Here is a 21,756-nt window from a genome sequence, read left to right as displayed (position 1 = left end):
GGTGTCTGAGTGAGTACACTTTATAGTCTCTCCTGCAAAGAAACAGCTGGGCAGCGTTGGAAATTCTTCAGGACCAGGCTGTTTCGGGATTTTGCAAGGCAGGAGGTGTCTGGACATCGATTTGGTGGGACGGTGACAGAGAAGATTCGTGTAAAAGGTAGAATTGAGGCTCTCTTACACGGAGATAAGGGCTGCGTGCAGGACGTTCCCCCCCTGGGGTGGGCGGCAGGGCAGCGGTGATTCCTCTTTTGCGAGGCGGGGAATTTTGGGTTTCTGACACGGAATTCAGCGCTTCCGGCTAGAGCCCCGCCCCCTAGGCCTGACTGCTGATCTGCAGCAGTCCTTAAATTGGTAGCAATAAAGAGGCACCACAAGCAGGCTGTTTCGGGGGCTTGCAGGTTGGGAGGTGGCTGGAAGCCGATTAGGTGAAACAGAGACAGAGGAGTCTTTTGTGAGGCATGGAATTTTGGGTTTCTGACACAGATATCAGCGCTTCTGGCTAGAGCCCCGCCCCCTAGGCCTGGCTGCCGATCTGCAGCAGTCCTTAAATCAGTCACAATGAAGAGGCGCCCCAGCAGGCTGTTTCGGGGGCTTGCAGGGCAGGAGGTGTCCTGAAGTTGAATTGGTGACACAGTGACAGAAGAGATTCTTGTGAGAGGGGGAATTTTGGGTTTCTGACACAGAGGTCAGAGTTTGCGGATGTGACCACCCTCATAGGGCTGGCACCCAGCTGTGGGGATCCCTGAAGGCTGTGTCTCACTGCTCCCAGGCTCCCTGTTAACCAGATTTGAGGTTGCCAGGTCTGTGTCCCCTAAACCCTGGTGGCCCACACCCCAGAGATTTATACCTCTTGAGTCTGCAATATCACAGACTTCCCATCCCTGAATCCACCATGCCCTGAGTTCCATCTGAGGTATTGATTGTCCTAGCCCTCGACGTTTGTGGTTTGTTTTTTTCGTATGTTTGTTTTTTGTTTTCTCTTTCCTTTTTCTCTTTTTTCTCTTTTTTCTTTTTTTCTTTTCTTTTTTATTGTCCTGGTTGCTAATACTGCATTATCTCCTAGTCTTTTCTCCCATTGTATCCCCCAAGGTCTTTTTTCATTTGTTTTTTTCTCTCTCTCTCTTTCTTCTTTTCTTTTTCTTGCTTGGTTCCCTCCCTTCTCTTTGCCCACCCCCCCTTTTTTTTTTCTTTTCCCTCTTTTTCTTCTTATTTTATTTTATCTTAATTATACAATAGGTGCTGCAGGGAACACCTCTAATTTGCTGGGTTTCCTCATCCTCCATTGCCTCATTTCTGTGTGAATTGATTTTGGCCACCTACACTATCCCTTTTCCCCCACATCTTGATTTCCTGCATCAGCTTCTGTCTCTCCTATATACCACCTCCCTTTCTTTGATCCCCAAATTGTCTAACTTTTAATTTCTAATACCTTTGTTTTGTTTTCTGTCTTTTATCCACTCTTGATACTATTATCTTTCTTTTCTCTTTCCCTCCCTCATGAAAACACTGGCTTTTTAATTCATACTATATTCCTCCCATATTCAGTCGACTACCTCATTATAGCTACTCTACTTACTGCTATAACTCTACACAACTTACTTGAGTCTAATACCCATCCTCCCAGATCTCATATTGTTGCTCTGGTAACATTTATTACCAATACAACTTTACACATTTTCCTTTCTTACACAGTTGCCTATCCCTGGCCCTAATATTTTCCTTCAAAGTGAACTCAGCCAGCAACAAGAAATTAGAATAAGAAGAACAAGGTGACAAAGAGAAGATATAACACTTACTCAAGAACAACAGCTAATTAATCCCCAAGAATAGACAAAGAAACGAAGGAACTGATTAAACCCATCAAGATAAAATGATGACCCGACAGCAACAAAAAACTACAAACCAAACCAGTAATCAGGAAAACATGGCTGAATCCAATGATAGACTAAAAACCAGGAAGGGGAGCAGAACTTCGGACAAGTAATTAAAGATCTCAGAACATATATCAGAGACAAACTTAATGAAGTAAAGGAAGAGTTTAACAATATGAAGAAACACTTGGATAGGAAATTGCAGACATATGCAAAAAGATAACAGATATGATAGGAATGAACACCACAGTTCAAGAAATCAAAAATACATGCACAACAAATAGCAGCAGATTAGAAGAGGCAGAGGAGAGAATTAGCGATGTGGAAGACAGTACATTGGAAATCAAACAGATAGTAGGATTGATCGATAAAGAGATAGAAAAAAATCCAGCTAGGACTTAGGGACCTGAATGACAATGCAAAATGCACAAACATACATATTATAGGCATCCCAGAAGGAGAAGAGAAGGGAAAGGGGTCAGAGGGGTGTTGCAGGAAATAATGGCTGAAAACTTCCCAAATCTACTGAGAGAGACAGATGGACATATCCAAGAAGCACAACACACCCCAAACATCATAAACCCCAACAGGCCCACCCCATGACATATACTTGTCAAATTATCCAGTGTTCAAGACAAAGAGAAAATTCTAAAAGCAGCAAGAGAAAAGAAAACCATCACATACAAGGGAAGCTCCATAAGATAAAGTGCTGATTTCTCATCTGAAACCATGGAGGCAAGAAGGCAGTGGTATGATATAGTCAAGGTACTAAAAGAAAAAAAATTCCAACCAAGAATACTCTACCCAGCTAAACTAGCATTCAAAAAGGATGGAGAGTTCAAAATATTCACAGATAAACAGAAATTGAAAGAGTATGCCAACAAAAACCTCCCCTTCAAGAAATACTAAAGGGAGTTCTGCAGGAAGAAAGGAAAAAACAGGACAGGCAGAGTTGGAGGAGAGTGTAAGAGCAATAAAAAAGAAAAAAAAAGAGAAGGAAAAAAATATGACAACACAAGTCCAATCAAAATATGGCTAACATAAATAATTCCTTGAAAGTAATAACACTGAATGTCAATGGATTAAGCTCACCTATCAGAAGATTCAGACTGGGACACTGGATAAGGAAATATGACCCATCCATATGCTGTCTACAAGAGACACATCTTAGACCCAGAGATTCATGGAGGCTGAAAGTGAATGGCTGGAAAACAGTCTTATGAGCAAACAATAACCAAAAAAAGGCAGGAGTAGCTATATTAATATCAGACAAAATAGACTTTAAATGCAAAACAATTGTGAAAGACAAAGAAGGATACTACATATTAGTGAAAGGGACAATCTCTCAAGAAGAACAAACAATCATAAATATTTATGCTCCTAAAAAGGGTGCCTCTAAATACATGAGACAAACTTTGGAAAAACTAAGTGAAAGAATAGACGCATCTACAATTATAGTGGGAGATTTTAATACACCACTATCAAGTCTGGACAGAACATCTCAAAAGAGAATCACTAAAGAAACAAAATATTTGAACAGTGTATTAGAGGAGCTGGATCTAATAGACATATACAGATCATTACACCCAAATACAGCAGGATATACATTTTTCTCAAGTGCACATGGATCATTCTCCAAGATAGACCATATGGTAGGCCACAAAGAAAGGCTTAATGAATTCAGAAAAATCGAAATCATACAAAATAATATCTCTGGCCACAGTGGAGTGAAGCTGGAAATCTGCAAGGGCCAGAGGCACAGATTTCACACCAAGATATGGAAATTAAACAGCACACTCTTAGAAAAACAGTGGGTCAAAGAGGAAATCTCAAAAGAAATCAATAACTACCTTGAAACAAATGATAATGATAACACAACATACCAAAACTTATGGGATGCAGCAAAAGCAGTACTGAGAGGGAAATTTATAGCCATAAATTCATACATCAAAAAAGAAGAAAGAGCAAAAATTGAAGAACTAACTGCACATTTGGAGGAATTAGTAAAAAAACAACAAAGTAATTCCACAGGAAGAAGAAAGAAAGAAAGAACAAAGATAAGAGCAGAACTAAATGAAATAGAAAATAAGAAAGTACTTGAAAAGATAAACAACACCAAGAGCTGGTTTTTTGAGAAGATCAATAAAATTGACAAACCGTTAGTGAGACTAACAAAGAAAAAAAGAGAGAAGATGCAAATACACAAAATAAGAAATGAGAAAGGAGATATCACCACTAACCCCACAGAAATAAAGACTATCATAAGAGTATACTTTGAAGAACTATATTCCAACAAAAACGACAATTCAGAGGAAATGGAAAATTCCTAGAAACACATAAGCAGCCTATATTGACAAAAGAAGAAACTGATGATCTCAACAAACCAATCACAAGTAAAGACATAGAATCAGTCATTAAAAACCTCCCAACTAAGAAGAGCCCAGGGCCAGACGGCTTCACAGGTGAATTCTACAACACATTCCAGAAAGAACTAACACCAATCCTGCTGAAACTCTTCCAAAAAATCGAAACAGAAGGAACATTGCCTAACTCATTCTATGATGCCAACATTACCCTAGTACCAAAGCCAAACAAAGACACCAAGAAAGGAAAATTACAGACCAATTTCTTTAATGAACCTAGATGCAAAAATACTTAAGAAAATACTTGCTAATCGTATGCAACAACACATTAAATGAATTACACACCACCACCAAGTGGGATTCATTCCAGGTATGCAAGGATGGTTCAACATAAGAAAATCAATCAATGTAATACACCATATAAACAGATTGAAGGAAAAAAATCACATGATTATATCTATAGATGCAGAAAAAGCATTTGACAAAATACAGCACCCTTTCTTGATAAAAACACTTCAAAAGATCGGAATACAAGGACATTTTTTGATAAATTTTTTGATAAAGAGTATATATGAAAAACCTACAGCCAACATCGTTTACAATGGAGAAATCCTAAAATCCTTCCCTCTAAATTCAGGAAAAAGACAAGGATGCCCACTCTCTCCCCTTCTATTTAACATTGTCTTAGAAGTACTTGCTCGAGCACTGAGGCAAGAACCAGATATAAAAGGCATTCAAATTGGAAAGGAAGAGGTCAAAATTTCATTATTTGCAGATGACATGATCCTATACATAGAAAACCCTGAGAGGTCTACAACAATGCTTCTAGAACTCATAAATGAGTTTAGTAAAGTTGCAGGTTATAAGATCAATGCGCAAAAATCAGTAGCATTTCTGTACACCAATAATGAGCAAGATCAGGAAGAAATCAAGAAACAAATACCATTTACAATAGTAAATAAAAAAATCAAATATTTAGGAATAAATTTAACTAAAGATGTAAAATACTTATACACCAAGAACTACACAAGACTGTTCAAGAAAATCAAAGAAGACCTAAATAAATGGAAGAATATTCCCTGTTCATGGATAGGAAGAATAAATATTATTAAGATGTCTATCCTACCAAAACTGATCTACACATTCAATGCAATCCCGATAAAAATCAACACAGCCTTCTTTAAGGAACTAGAAAAACGAACTATGAAATTTATTTGGAAAGGAAAGAGGCCCCGATAGCCAAAGATATATTGAAAAAGAAAAATGAAATTGGAGGAATCACACTACCTGACTTCAAAACATACTACAAAGCTACGGTAGTGAAAACAGCATGGTACTGGCATAAGGAGAGACACACAGACCAATGGAATCGAATTGAAAGTTCTGATACAGAACCTCATATATATAGCCATATAATATTTGATAAAACCACCAAACCCTCTCAACTTGGAGAGAATGGCCTATTCAACAAATAGTGCCTGGAGAACTGGATATCCATATGTAGAAGAATGAAAGAGGATTACCATCTCACACCTTATACAAAGATCAACTCAAGATGGATCAAAGACCTAAATATAAGAGCCAAGACCATGAAGACTTTGGAAAGCAGTGTAGGGAAACATCTATAAGACCTTGTAATAGGAAATGGCTTCATGAACATCACACCAAAAGTACGAGCAGCAAAAGAACAAATAGATAAATGGGACTTCCTCAAAATTAAAGCCTTCTGCACCTCAAAGGAGTTTGTCAAGAAAGTAAAAAGGGAGCCTACACAAAGTGAGAAAATATTTGGCAATCATATATCTGATAAGAGACTTATAACTTGCATATATAAAGAACTCCTATATCTTGAAAATAAAAAGATAAACAACCCATTTAAAAAATGGGAAAAAGATTTAAACAGACACTTCTCCAAAGAAGAAATACAAATGGCTAAAAAGCACATGAAAAAATGCTCCAAATCTTTAGCTATCAGGGAAATGCAAATCAAAACTACAATGAGATACCATCTTACTCCCATAAGATGAAAAAAACAGAAGAATACAAATGCTAGAGAGGATGTGAAGAAATGGGAACACTCATCCACTGCTGGTGGGAATGCAGAAAGAGCAAACCATTCTGGAGGACAGTTTGGCGGTTTCTCAAAAAACTAACCATAGATTTGCCATATGACCCAGCAATTCCACTGCTGGGTATATACCCAGCAGAACTGAAAACAAGTACACAAACCAATATATGCACACCAATATTCATAGCAGCATTGTTCACTATCGCCAAAAGTTGGAATCAACCCAAATGCCCATCAACAGATGAGTGGATCAATAAAATGTGGTATATATATATATACAATGGAATACTACTCAGCTTTAAGAACAAATACACTACAAACACACGTGATAACATGGATGAATCTTGAGAACCTTATGTTGAGTGAAGCAACCCAGGCATTGAAGGACAAATACTACATGACCTCAATGACATGAAATAAGTAAACCAAGCTGCCTCAGAGAGCTAGTGACTGGAAGATAGCCTTACAGGAAATCGGGAGGTAGAGGAAGGATGTAAGCTGACATCTACATGGATGAAATCTATGATAAGCTGGAGGTAAGTATATGTACAAAGAAGGGATAAAATGGGGGCATAGGGTTACCTTTGGGTGGGGCTTTGTGGGATTGAGGGGGGCTAGGGATGGGCGGATGGGTAATATTGCCCAAGAAATTGAGGGGAGGGTGGGGCAACATAAGAACATAGGAGATTGTCAGGTGTTGGTTGGGAGTATAATGCTGAGAAAACCTTTTCAAAATATAATTAGGAAAGTTACTTGTTTAAGCTACTTAAAGGGGATAATCTGATGTAGGACAGATTCCTAGGGAATATGTGAATGCTCATTTTGCCAGAGTGGGTTATACCATTGGATAGAGACCCATATAATGAGAGTGAAGGTATACCCACATCCTGGGGAGGACTAATGCCATCAAATAGAGGGAACTGTATCTCTCAAGAGAAATGGTGGCTCCCGGCGCATTAGGGCAGTTGAGCAAGTCAAGCCCTCAACACTGTTGCAAGTATCTCTGAACATGGCTCCTCAAGAAATGAAGATTGACTGTCACTGTGGGCCCCAAGGGGAGGGGGAAATAGATATTGAATAAATGGAACCAACATAACTGTGAGGGCAACAGAAGTGTTTCACAAGAGTACACAAGGATAGATATAAAACAAGTAATATTACACCAAAAACATATAGGGGCCAACAGACTAATAATGTAAACCATAATGTAAAACATAGCATATCTAAAAATTTAGAAAATTGTATAGCCTAAAGTATAAACCACAATGTAAACACAAATGTTACCTTGTTTGAAAGCTATTATCTCAATATCTGTACATCAGTTTCAGTAAATATGGTATGAAAAAGTTAAAAGATTATTGCTGTGGAGGGAAAAGGTTTTATATTGGATATGTGGGAGTACTGTATATTGTATATATGAATTACTGTGATCTATAGCTCTTGTGAAGAGAAGCTCAATAATTAGGAAAAAATAAAAGAAAAAGATAGGATGCAGAATTTTTCCAAATCAATATGTATTCTATATCTAACCTTTAAACTCATTGCTATATTCCATTTTACTATTAAGGGAACCTGGCATTATATTGGGCTTCACTTTTCAGGAAGTTTTGGGTCACAGAGTGGTTCAACAATGGTAGTGGAGGAATACTGGTATGGGATGTTATTGACAGGGGATATATGGTTGACAGGGAGTTATATAAGGCATGTATCCAGGGTGCATAGAAATGTTTGGATATACTCATAGTGGAAACAATTAAAAACAACAGCTGGGGGGGGTGCTGGGTTCCTAGCCAGGGGGGCTCTGTCGTGGTCCCTAGGGGAGCAGTGGCAGTCCCCCGGGTGCAACGGCAAGGATCAGGAAGGAATGAGGGTCCAACAGTGAGTCCCTGATACTAATGACTATGCTTGTGAGCCTATACACCTGAAATAAGAACAAGGCCTAGAGCAGCACTGTGCCTAAGAGTTCCCTCTTGACACCCTCTGTGATACTCACGTGTGGCCAGTCTCGAAGCCAAACTCAGCATGTAAATGCACTGCCTTCCCTCCAGTGTGGGACATGACACCCAGGGATGAGCCTTCCTGGCACCGAGGGATCACTACCAACTACCAGCTGATGACGTAACTAGAAAATGACCTTGAATTAAAGGTTCAAATCGGACCAGCAGAATATCCCTGTCTACATGTAATAACAGGAGTTAAAAATTCTTATTGACCTAAATTAAGGGGGAAATGAAAACGACAAATGAGTTTATATGGCTATGAGTCTCTAAAAAAGAGTCTGGAGGTTGTCAGAAGGATTGCCCTTATGCACACCTGAGCAGAGTCTCAGAAACAGATAAAGTAGATACAACCCCAGGTATTGGTTCTTTTGAGGGCTAAAGAGACCCACAGGTTTTATGGTCATGGCAGATGGAGTTCACTGCCATGTCAGTTGGCCCTTCTTTGGAGTTGGTGTTTCTGTGTGATGGAGTTGGACTCAGATGTGATCTCTTTTCACAAGCCTTTCCTGTTACTTTACTGGAATTGTAGTTGGTGCTGGGGTTTAAATATATCTAGGGGATCTGAATCTCTGGACTGACAATATGATAGCCAGGCCCTGAGCCTCAACAGACTTCAGCTCCTACACTCTGGTTTATTGGACTTACCCCACTCAGCTAACATGGAGTTGAAGAATGTCAACCACCACACCATGGAGCCTAGAGTGCCTACAACTGAAAGCAGGGATTGCATCCCGTATCCATGTGGAATCTAAGCCCCCTCTTGACATAGATGTGGAATGGACACAACCAAGCCAAGGTCCACAGGAAGGAGGAATACAGTAAGGATTAGAGTGGACTTACTGATATTCTATTCATGAACTATTGTGGTTAGTAATTGAGAAAATGTGGCATTGGTGTGGAAAAAGTGGCCATGGTGGTTGCTGGGTGTGGGGAATGGGAGGAGGAGATGAGATGTGGAGGCATTTTTGGGACTGAGTGTTGTCCTGAGTAGTGCTGCAGGGACATTTACCGGACATTGTAGATCCTCCCATGGCCCACTGGATGGAACGTGGGAGAGTATGGGCTATGATGTGGACCATTGACCATGAGGTGCAGCGATGCCCAGAGATGTACTTACCAAATGCAATGGATGTGTCATGATGATGGGGGAGAGTGTTGCTGGGGGGGGGGGGGAGTGGTGGGGTGGGGGCGGTGAGGGTGAATGGGGACCTCATATTTTTTGAATGTAATATTTTTTAAAAATGAAAAAAAAAAAACAAAGACAGACAAATTCCTTATAACATGCTGCAACAAATCTTAAACATAATTTTTTCAAAAATAATTTGAAACTATAAATTTTAGTTTGAAACATTTATAGTAGAGCTAATCATTTCAGCTATTTAAAAATCTTAAGAAAACACCCATAGAATGTACAACTTTAAGCAATACACTTCTTGAGGCTATGAAAATCTTTTACATTTTCAAGCAATGGACTGAGGTGACTTTACTTTTGGGTTATTGGCTATAAACCATTTACAAATTGGAATGTTTTCCCAAAATAATGTCTTTAGTATCCGAATAGTTGATTTTATCCCTTCTTGCCATAATTTGATATGACTATGAACTGCCTATTATGGCCAAATGTAGATATGAAAAATTAAAACACACTGTGGTAGGCATTTTTTAATATCACTAACGTCAACCCCCTTCATCTGTAGAACTGCCTATCCTCATTCCATGCAGTTCTGTTGAGGCCTTTAGTCAGAGACCCTAGCCTCCTGGTCTTAGGGGTTTACAAAATGACTACTGCAAATGGCCCTGAATGGGCACTTGAAATCACCTGAGCCAGTTAGAATCTTTCCTCTTGGATTTATTTAGGTATACTGAAAAAGCTAGTACTATAGAATACGCTTGAAGCTGCTTATAAACCTGCCTACTCTTCCCCCCACTCTCAGCCAAGTCACACAGAGAAGTCTGGATGAATGGGCAACAGATACAGAGTAAGGAGGTAGAAAGAGGGTAAGAGAAACATGAAGATGTAATTTGAGCTCCTCAGGCAAGATCCACTCCTGGATTCCCATTCATGTCAATCTGTCTATTCCCTTTCCTGCCTAAGGTAGTTTGAGTTAGGTTTCCGTCAGGTGCTTCTAAGGAGTCCTGACTAATAAACATTTTTTTTTTTAATGTAAGGAAATACTTACCTTTTTCTCCTCTGTAACAGGAGGGCATGTACCTAGCTAGTATTAATGGTAATCAGATCATAACCCACATTGATGGCCCATAGAATGCTAATGTCCCACAGGTGGTTAACATGTCCAATGAGAAGTGTGTTGGGTGTTCAAGTAAGTTTGGGAAAAACTAAGTTAGACAAAATGAAGTAGGTTTCTTTACAGCAGGACCTTTCAGAATAGTTGTAATAATATGGTAGTATGCACTATGAATATTTGAAAGGATTTAGCATTTTCTTTGACATCGGATACCTTTTCAATAGAACCCAGTTTGGGATATGGTACTTGCCTATTTTATGAATAAGCAAAGATGTTCAAATAAACAAACCAATTGGCATACACATAGATACAGGTAATGTTTTTTATTACAACTATTTTCATTACTTGCTTCTCTGTTAGACCGTGTATTTCTAGAGTTAAAGAGGCTATATCTTAATTGTTTTTATATTCCCAAAAACTAGCATAGTGCCTAAAACATAGAATGCATGCAACGATGGAAGGAAAGGAAGGAATGGAGGGAAGGAAGGAGTAAGGGAGAAAAGAAAAGAAAGGAAAAGAAAAAAGAGAAGAGAGAGAGAAGGAAGCAAGGGAGGGAGGGAGGGAGGAAAAAGAAAAGAAAAATGAATTTTTAAAAATGGAAAGCATTTAATGGAATTTCCAAGAGACTTAGTTTAATAACAGGAAATAGAATGCAAACTAAAAATTGAATATACACATTTCCATTAAATCTGTGTAGTTAGTTAGTAGGTATTTCTTTGTGAGAAATTAATCATTTGAGGGGTTGAAAGAAAGGTTCAGGCACTGGAGAAAAGAAGCAGGTGTCTAGCTCCTTTGGACAATCAGGAACTCTGGAGGCTAAAAGTTAAACTCAGGCACGACACTCATGACACAGACTTGCTAATATTGTGATTTCTGAGGGGCAGCAGAGATAGGAATGGCTTGTGGCCTTTCAGGAATTATTTATTATGAAATAAAGTTTAAAAGGTAACCCAGGCAGACCATCATCTGCTTGCTTAATTGACTCTCTACATGTATTCATTTATTCAACAAATTTATATTAAGTACCATATAAGCAAATCTGTAAAATTATATTTCTGCACAAAACAAAACAAAAACACAGAGCCATTGCAGAAACATATCAAGTAGACAAGGCAGGACCTACATCTGGGTGTTTGAATATGTACTGGCATATGAGTTTACTAAGACAAGATACTAATCGGGTAATTTGCACAGTGGCTCTTGAACTCACAAATGGTTTGGGTATAGTTTAACTTCATAATTAATGTGCAATGTTTTTGAGAAATCTGTAATGTGCTATATTATCATTTTATTAGTTATATAAAAAGAGAACTCATGTTGAGGATTTATCTCACAAAATTAGAAGCTTTCTTTACATTAGCTTCCTACTTCAGTTTGCAATGCTTTTAAAGGTAAGAAGCAGACCAGCTTGCATGATAAGCTTTATTGGAGTTTTTCCCCTAAAGAATTATTCTAAGATCTATATAATATCTGATACCCCAAATTTCAAATAAGAGTGTTTTCAGAATTACAAATACCGAAAGAAGCATTGCTTTAGTATGGAACTTTTAAAATCCGTGTTAATAAACCTAGCGACAGGTTATCAAGTTACATTATTTCATTTTGGTTTTAGCTATTTTTAACTTCTACTTATTGTAAGAAATGATTTTAAGTGATCCTCACTTTTCCAGGGATAAACATTCATACCATTCTGATACAGCTAGTTTCTCTTCTTCACCAGGAGTGACAGACGATCCTGAGAGAACAAAAGAAAGCACAACCCTCTCCCTCAAAAAAGGATTGAGGTATATAAGATTAATAAAGCTTGCCTTCTGTAATACTGTTTGAAAATCCCCCTTACATTCCCTTTCTTCCTTCCCAGGTCTCTCAGAACTTCTGTAGAGAGCAAACATCAAAAGAACCAAAGATTTTTATAGTGATTCAGCCGCCCACGGCAATGAAGCAAACCTTGATTTTCTTTCAGCCAAGGAAATCATCAGTGGAGTCTTCACAAACAGCCTCTTTAACATTGATGTTAAAAAAAAAAAGCGTGTAGCAGAACAGTTACTTTCCTAATCACCTTAAGGTTTGCTGCTATTGTTGTTTTTAAAGTAACCTTTCTAATCTACCCCTCCTAAATTTTTTTTTCTTTAGCAAAACCTTTCAGTTAGGCATTTTAAATATACTTTAAAAGAAAAATGATAAAATAGCTTATTTGCAGCATTTAACTTTTCTAGAGCTTTTTTTCTTGGCTGCCTCAAATGCAGATTGACTCCTGTTAGGTTGAACCTTCAAGTTTCAACCAGCTACTTTAGTGACTCTTTGCCAAGCCCCACCTACCTTAGCAATCTCCTTTAGTCTCAGAATCCAGCCTCCTGGATTTTTTCCTCTACCATACAGACACGCCACAAAGCAACACACCCAAGAATCCAGCCAGTGAAAACTGGTGTTAGGATCTGGGAGTACAGGTGCCCCATGCCCCTGCCAACTCCATGAGCTCTATTGCCTGTGCTACATTTTCTTCAGGGAGATGCTAAAGCTGATGTTCAGTAAATGCTATTATTTGAGGCCGGGGAAAGATGTGTGGCTTTCTCCAGAGCCCAAGCAGATAAAGTTGAAAAGAGTATCATTGATTAAACTGATAGCGAACTAACTTTACTGGAAAAGATAATAAACTGGACAGAGTTCCAGATAAATTGACAGATAATACCACCTCGCTGACTCTCAGGTCTCTTTTTAAATGAGACATATATATTCCTGCCAGCATTATTCAGGTATGGGCAGGAAAAAAACTCCAGCAATGCTGTATTTTCCTTTCCTACATTAAGCTAAAGTTGTCGACACCCATATTCCATGGCACCTCTTGGGAAACCTCTTAAAGGAGTGGGAAATTCCTAGAGGAAGGTCATGGGCCAAAAAGTATGATCAAACAGATTTCTAACAACTTACAATTTGAAAAACTTTAATAGAATAGCTGAATTATTATTAGTTCCCAACCTCGGAGAGCAGGTGGGGACAGAGAGGACAGGCTGAAAGAGAAGTAGGGAAGGGTTTCCTAAGCAAGAGGCTGGTATAAACAAAGTGGACAGTTAATATTCATGAAATTTTATTTCAATAAACGTTTCACTGGCCAAGCGTAGCCCATCTAGACTTAGCCAGCGAAGGTCCCCAGGAGTGATTTGTGTCTCTTCGCTCACGTTCTGTTTAGAGAGTGAAGCCCCAGCCTGGGAGGATCCTTAGGAGGAAGAGTTCTCCCCTTTCACAAGAACTTCACAGTAAGGGAGCTCAGGAGAGCAGCAGACCTGGCTCTCCCATGGGCTTGATCAGGACCACCAAACAGTAAGCCCGCAGGAAAATCCACTTAGTCTCAGTTAAACTCACAAAAGGGGTGTTAGTCTTAGCCTTCCAAGTTAGGGTAGATTATTTACTCTATCTAAGCTGCTGGGAAATCCCATCTCCTGAATAGCAAAGAGAAGGTTATTTTATTTTTCTAAAAGCTATAAGCTCAATATCCACAAAATTCTAATTTCTTACAAAGATATAGCCAACCTTGTCACATATATGAAAGGCAACTCACATTTTCTCTCCAGGTGACTCTAAATTCTAATCTTTATTGTCCTTTCCCAGATGTCATAATTCCTATCTGCCAGATTCCCCATTATTTCAAGTGACAAGAATATCCCCTAAGGCCTCCTTTTGAATACACATCTTTCAAGATCATGTCTCTGGTTTTCCTGAAGATTGCCATATCAACAATCTATCTTCTGCCAGGTTTCCTGACTTTGGAAATGATCCTATCACCCTATCCAGGCACAATTAACGTTTCTCTCTTACATGCATTCCTTAGTTCAAGCAAAAACATCTTGCTTGGACAGCCCCATTTCTATGCATAAAAACATTCTTGTGCAAAAACTGGTATAACTGCAGAAGGAGACAAGCTATTCTGCAAATAAACACATGAGCCACAGAAAGATCATATTCTGAGCCTGGTCTAACATAAAATCAGTTATGTCCCTTACCTGCGAGTACTAGGCAGGTGTGGTTTGTGGAGCAATACACTGACAGATCAGAAGGATTAACTTGTTCCAAACGCTCCCAGTATTAAAAAAGGGGAAAAAAGGCAACAAAAGCCTTGCTCTTTTAAAAGCATTTAAAGCTTTCAAGCCCACACATGTTCAGATAGTAAAGATAATCCTCTGTTTGTGGGATCTGGAAGAGCTACAAAGAATAAAGAGCCACAATATTTTGACAAAGTGATGTATTCTTCTCTCTTCGTGTATTGATGGAAACCTTTGGACTTTCCCACTTCAATTAATAAAACAATATAAATACAAGAACATTTAAGCATATAAAAGCTCTATAAGAATACAAGAAATAGGGAAGCAGACATGGCTCAAGCAATTAAGCTCCCGCCTAGCACATGGAAGGTCCCAGGTTTGGTTCCTGGTGCCTCCTAAAGAAGATGAGCAAGACAGCGTGCTGACATGATGGGTTGGTGTGGCAAGCTGACTCAACAAGATGACAGAACAAGAGTCACAAGGAGGAAGACATAATGAGAGACTCAACAAAGCAGGGAGCAGAGGTGGCTTAAGCAATTAGGCACCTCCCTCCCACATGGGAAGTCCTGGATTCAGTTCCCGGTGCCTCCTAAAAAGGAAGACAAACATACACTGAACAGACACAGCAAGCACAAACAATGGGGGGGGGGGGGTGGAGAGAGAATATAAGAAGTAAATACAGGGAAGCAGCTGTGGCTCAAGCAATTGAGCTCCCGTTTACCATTTGGAGGACTCAGTTTCGATTCCGGGAACCTCCTGGTAAAAAAAAAAAAGGAAATGAAAAAGGCATCCCACACTTGCATGGTGAGCAAAGCGATGTACCAAAAAGAAAAGAAAAGAAAAAAGAAAATAAGTAAATACACAACCTTATAGATATATATAATACTTACATATTTTATTATTTTTTAAAAATAAACTCTCTTGTTTTACTAGAGATTTTTTAAATAGATGCCATTTTATTTTTTAAATTTATTTCTTCCCCCTTTCCCCCCAATCTCCCAACCTCCCCTCCCCCGTTGTCTGCTCTCTGTGTCCATTCGTTGTGTGTTCTTCTGTGACCGTTTCTATCCTTATCAGCGGCACCGGGAATCTGTGTTTTTTTTGTTGCGTCATGTTGTTGCGTCAGCTCTCCGGGTGTGCGGCGCCATTCCTGGGCAGGCTGCACTTTCTTTCACACAGGGTGGCTCTCCTTATGGGGTGCACTCCTTTGTACATGGGGCTCCCCTACGTGGGGGATACCCCTGAGTGGCAGGGCACTCCTTGCATGCATCAGCACTGCACATGGGCCAGCTCCACACGGTCAAGGAGGCCCGGGGTTTGAACCGTGGATGTCCCATGTGATAGGCAGACACCCTATCCATTGGGCCAAGTCTGCTTCCCAATACCTATATATTTTAAAAGGTACCTTTTTGTATGAAATTTTATAGTGTTCAAGGTACTCTCACGTACATTATCAAGACAGATTCAGTATAAAAATAATTTATTATTGAACTAGTATTTCAACACCACGACTCACCATTCATACTTTTTCTACTCTTCCTGATGAAATGAGAGAGTATTTCAGCAATTACTTTTAAATTTTAATTAGGATTTATTGTATCATTTGAAATGATACATAAAACTAAACAAAAGGTTAAACAGCAATGTTAAAAATCAAGGATCCAAAACCCACTAAAAAGAGTTGATTTTCCAAGCATCTGCAACAAGTTAATTGCCACAGCTGGGCAGTGAGTTTGCCTCTCACAGGAGTCAGCATTTGCTCACCAGGTGGGACAGCTGATACTCTGTGCCTGTTTTGCAGATGTTTCCAGACCCATCTCACCAGCAGAGTGTCTGGATTAATTATACTGCTGGATTTCTCAGAAAGTGGTTGGCAATCCATCAGTGTTGGAATCTTCAGTGGGGCTTATTTTTAAAACGCAGATTCCTGGCTCCACCCTGGATCTCTGTGGGCAGGGTCACAGGATCTGCATTTTCACATACCCATTAGGTCATATTTTTGCTCTCTGAAGTTTGGAAACCACTCCTTGGCTAAGCCTATCACACTGAACTACAGAAAAACCCAGCTTCAAGGGGCAAGAAATTGCTGTGGTGCTCATTCCCTTGGATGCCACTTCATGCCTTGCTATTTCAGCTCTGGTCCATTGGCCTCTTCTGAATGTGATGTTATTCCCTTTCCAGCATCTCATCACCTTCTTGGTCATCAAAACTCTGTCTCGATTCCTGCTGAAGGCTCCCAAAACGCATGTTCCATCATTTGCAGGATACTCCTCTACTCGCTTTGATGGTTCTGCACACACTGCCACCTCTGCTTGTCTTACTTGGTATCATTTATTCCATTGCTAGTCCTGGGCACTTGTAAGATGCTCCCTTCCCCAGCTTCTGGCCATCAATGCCCTGGTATCAACCAAGGTAGCAGGAATTATCTATTCTTTGCTCTTTAATGCTACTTCTAGGTCATTGGCTTTATTGGATTATTCTCTATATTTGAGGTGCATATCTATGTTTTCATCATGCTCCAAAATACTCTTATACTTGCCCCAGTTGTTTTCCACCTTCCCCAATATGTTCATTTGGTTTACATTATTGGCTCCTGCTGTGTCTCCTCTTTTAACAATTTTACATAAAAACACATCTAACATCCTGACTTTAAACTTTATGGTCCTAATGTCTACACTCTAATTATCATTCTTCCAGCCACCTACTTGGGAATTCATCATCATTTATTACTATCTACTGGTTCTTGTTCTCTGACAATTTTTGCCTTTTCTCTTAAAATTTAGGATAATCTGCTCCCCTCCCACCAACACACTTTTATAGTACTGTTAGACTCCTGTCAAAATATTTGCTCCATCTTTCAGATGCATCCTTTGTCCCTAGCTCAGAGTCTATCTTTATGACCACAGGTCAGCCAGGAAACTATTTTTAAAAGATAATATAGGGAAGTGGATGTGGCTCAAGCAATTGGGCTCCCATCTACCGTATAGGACCAGGGTTCAATACCCAGGGCCTCCTGGTGAAGGTAAGCTTGCCCACGTGGCAAGCTGGCCCACGTGGAGTGGTGACCTGTGTGGAGTGTTGCCCTGTGCAGGAGTGCTGCCCCATGCAGGAGTGCTGGCCCATGTGGAGAGCTGATGCAGCAAGATAACGCAACAAAAGGAGACACAGAGGAGAGAAATAAGAAACACAACACAAGGAGCTGAGGTAGTGCAAGAGAATGATCACCTCTCTCCTACTCCAGAAGGTCACAGGATCAGTTCCCAGAGCCGCCTAATGAGAATACAAGCGGACACAAAACAACATACAGCAAAAGGACACAGAGAGCAGACAATGGAGGGAATGGGGAAAAATAAATAAATAAATCTTTAAGGAAAAAAAAAAAATAGAGCATATCCTGTGAGCTTTCTTTACTTGACTTTGCTTCCAAAGCTACCATTATTAACAAGAAGACAAGTTGAGAACATCTCTATATCCACCTCCTTCAGTTTTTTACTTAATATTACAATGTTTCTGGAGACACCTCCCATTTTTCTCAAACTTACCATACAATTCAGCAAAAGGGTGGAGTGTCTGGTTGGTTCAATCAACTTTAGAACTTTTGAATTTGAGGAAAGTTCACCAGGAAAGCAGCACTGTTGATGTATCAAATCGGGCACACACACAGGCAATTCCATACCGATCATAGGGAATTCTGACTACTATCTCATGTGACCCACTCATAGAGGAGGTCACATGATTTCTTCCACCTGCTGGGACACCTGTGGTCCCCAGTGGTGTGCCAGAGATGGCTCAAACCAGCCCACAGGAGCTAATTGTTACATATTTAGGATATTTACAAGCTAGTTGCAAAATACAGCCATCATTATACATGAAATTTTATAAGCTTACAATGAAATAATGCATATTAAAATAAAGATGACAAGTGACTCAAAACTCATCACTTCCTAATTATTTTACTACATTTTACTATTGTTTTGACTTCTGAGGTTATTTACATCATGTCTGAACAGAAGAGATACCATATAATTGTATGCACCTGCACATCTCCTCCTGTCTCTGTGTTCAACGACATGATGTTGGAGGTCTGAAATAGGCCACAGTGGGAGTATTTGTACCACTGAAATCAGCAAATGCTACAACCCTGTCCCCACCTCTCCTCCCCGGCCAGTGTTTAAACATTTACCAGGACATCATCGCTGTGAACCCACTCAGCACTGAAATGGAAAAATACAAAAGTACAATAGAGTTACGGTTTTAATTTCCCAACTTTACTTAAAACTCTCCTAGGGAAGCTGACTTGGCCCAATGGATAGGGCGTTTGCCTACCATATGGGTGGTCTGCAGTTCAAACCCCGGGCCTCCTTGACCCGTGTGGAGCTGGCCCATGGGCAGTGCTGATATGCGCAAGGAGTGCCCTGCCACGCAGGGGTGTCCCCCGCATAGGGGAGCCCCACGCACAAGGAGTGTGCCCCATAAGGAGAGCCGCCCAGTATGAAAGAAAGTGCAGCCTGCCCAAGAATGGCGCCGCACACATGGAGAGCTGACACAACAAAAAGAAACACAGATTCCCGGTGTCGCTGATAAGGATAGAAGCGGTCACAGAAGAACACACAGCGAATGGACACAGAGAGCAGACAACTGGGGGGGAAGAAGGGGAGAGAAATAAATTTTAAAAAAATGAATCTTAAAGAAAACAAAAAACTCTCCTATTCCCCCCACTCTGTTTTACTTTCAATATGGTCTAACACCTCTCTAGTCAAGGCCTGTTGAAGCATAGCATATATCAAATAAATGACTGGAATAATGCTCATACTGGATTACTATTTTATTGATTGATTGATATTCCTCTAAAAGATGAATTCTGACATTCTTTTACCTAAATTTTATATCTAATTTCCCTCTGGTCACAATTTCTGCTCTTTTACCTATACTGGCTCCTAGGCTTACTCTGCACGTGTATGTATCTATGCACACATCTGTGTATTCTATATAGTAGCTATCTAATTACTTCTGATTGATTAACATTAACTCACAATAACTACAATTTTGGCTCTGCTCAGAATCTACTAGAATGCTAGAAATGGAGATCATTAAATGTCTTAGAATCAATACTTGAATTCTTAGAGGGAATTTAGGAGAAGGTCAGCAAACATTATTAAAGGATCAGGAAATTGATTCAGGAAAACCTAAAGAAATAAGACTCCTTACTTGGCAATGATAAGGCTAATGGGAAACTGAAAATGATCCTGGAGAATGACTGGAAATTTTGGACAGAGGATTCATTGTTCTCTATTTCCACTCTGATAAGACAAGATGGATTCAACTTACAGCCCTTCCTCAAAAGCAAAAGTTTAGAAGAATTCAGTAAGAGAAAATTATCCTTAGGTTTTTTTCCCCCCTAAAGTTGTTTTTTATCAGTCATTTTAATCAGTGATCTCACAGAAGCTCAATTTGAAGGTAGAGACTCTTATAACTAAAAAGTCACCTAAAACTGTAGTGGAGGATAGGATATCTGGATTTTTCTCTTAGATATGGACTATAGCTTTCTAAACATTTTCCAAAGTTCTAAGCTCAATTGAAGATCATATTTACTAAGGCTACCCCAAGTTGATAGGTGTGTATATGTAAAGAAAAATATGTAAATATCTAAGAGGCGCATTATAATGAATCAGATCAAAGAAACATCATGGCTATACTGTTTCTGATAAAGCTGATGAAGTCCTTTTGTGGGAGTGAATGTGAAGACCTCAAATAAACAGCTTCTCCTCATAACCTCCTATGTCCATTTGTCTACCTAATCCCATTTTGAACCCATTTATAAATTAACATGTGCTACATCTTACGGTAATTACTTTCCTAGTTTTTTTACTATCACTCTAATGGTAGATTTTATTTCTATACAAAATTCTTCTAATATCTTGGAATTTATTAAATCTCTATGTACGCATTAAAATCTTTTTGGAAATAGAAAGACTATACAAACCATGAAATACATGCAATAATTATATAATGAAAGTAATTACAATTAATTTATCAATTAGTTTAAACCAGTTAAAATTTACCAAACCCTACCAGATTCTAGACTTTTAAGGACTTCAATAATTTGGTCTCTACTTATCTATTTATTTTCTTCTTTCATCACTACCTTTCCCAAATCCATTCCAAATTTTATGCTTCAACTATATTAAATTACCCTTTTTTCTTTAGGAGGTACTGGGGATTGAACCCAGGACTTCATACATGGGAAGCAGGTGCTCAACCACCCAAGCTACATCTGCTCCCCTATACTAAATTACTTTCAGTTCCTTAAAATGTCTATGGATACTTAGTAAGAGTACTGCTCCTGTTTTCCTGAAAGACATTTTCCTTCCTGACTTACCCCTGCTACCCCATGTCTGTATTAGGTACTGCTCCTATCTGTTCTCATAGCACTTTGTGCCAGGCCCAAATGAGAGTATTTAATTCCTTTGATGAAACTCCCACTAGACTGTAAGCTCCATGAGGAAAGACACTGTGTCTTTCTTGTTCATCACTAAATCCCAAGATAGTGAGCACTTAAAAATAATGATTAAATTTATGAATTAAATATATTAATAGGTTTAAAATAATATTACCATTGTGTTCCCAAGCTAGAGGCTTAGTCTATCAACTCTGCCCCTCTCCAAAAAAATGGCTCAACTTCATTGTTGTTTTATTCATTTTCTGGATCACACCAGAAATCATGCAGTCCCTCAAATGCAAATTCCCTGATGATTTTACACATGTCAGCTCATGATTTTGTTTTCTTTCCTAGTGGTACCTGGGATTTCACTGGACTTTTTGGCTAATATCTTCAGATAATACTTGTAATGACCCCAAGATCTTTTATAGGTTGGAAATAATAATTTGGAACTATTATTCTGTAAACATGGTTTGTAAGACAGAAAAAGCAGAAACAGTGAACTGAGTTAAAATTTATCTTGTTTGGTTCTGTAAATTACCATCAGCCTAAACTTTAAACCCTTTGTTAAACAGAACTGAAAAGCCATTGTAAATGCAAGAGCATCTCCCCTAAGGAACAAAAGCAGGATAAAACTTACATCATGACAAGAGAAATCAGACAAATCTTGAGTTAGAAGCAGCTCTGTCCTTAGAAAGATGACTTTCTAAGAGAGAAGGAGACCAAAGCAAG

General features: G+C 39.2%; 1 protein-coding gene and 1 long non-coding RNA gene across 6 annotated transcripts in view; one reads left to right on the top strand and one right to left on the bottom strand.

The window, feature by feature from the left end:
• The window catches only part of LOC139439322 (uncharacterized), a 35,240-nt gene extending 22,694 nt beyond the window's left edge, over positions 1-12,546 (top strand). For 2 of the 3 annotated variants that reach the window (XR_011649272.1, XR_011649271.1), the window contains exons 2-3: positions 12,269-12,332; positions 12,410-12,546. This is a non-coding gene — a long non-coding RNA (uncharacterized lncRNA). Of the gene's footprint in view, positions 1-6,748; positions 6,839-12,268; positions 12,333-12,409 lie in introns of those variants that run through there. The other variant, XR_011649273.1, reaches the window with a different exon arrangement.
• CCDC148 (coiled-coil domain containing 148) overlaps positions 1-21,756 on the bottom strand; it is a 266,519-nt gene that overhangs the window by 24,848 nt on the left and 219,915 nt on the right. The gene's annotated exons all lie outside the window — the stretch shown is intronic.

This window comes from Dasypus novemcinctus, chromosome 7 (genome assembly GCF_030445035.2).
Source record: "Dasypus novemcinctus isolate mDasNov1 chromosome 7, mDasNov1.1.hap2, whole genome shotgun sequence".
In the NCBI taxonomy this organism is placed as follows: domain Eukaryota; kingdom Metazoa; phylum Chordata; class Mammalia; order Cingulata; family Dasypodidae; genus Dasypus; species Dasypus novemcinctus.
The sequence above is the reverse complement of the archived record's forward strand: the minus strand, read 5'-3'. Positions and strand labels throughout refer to the sequence as shown.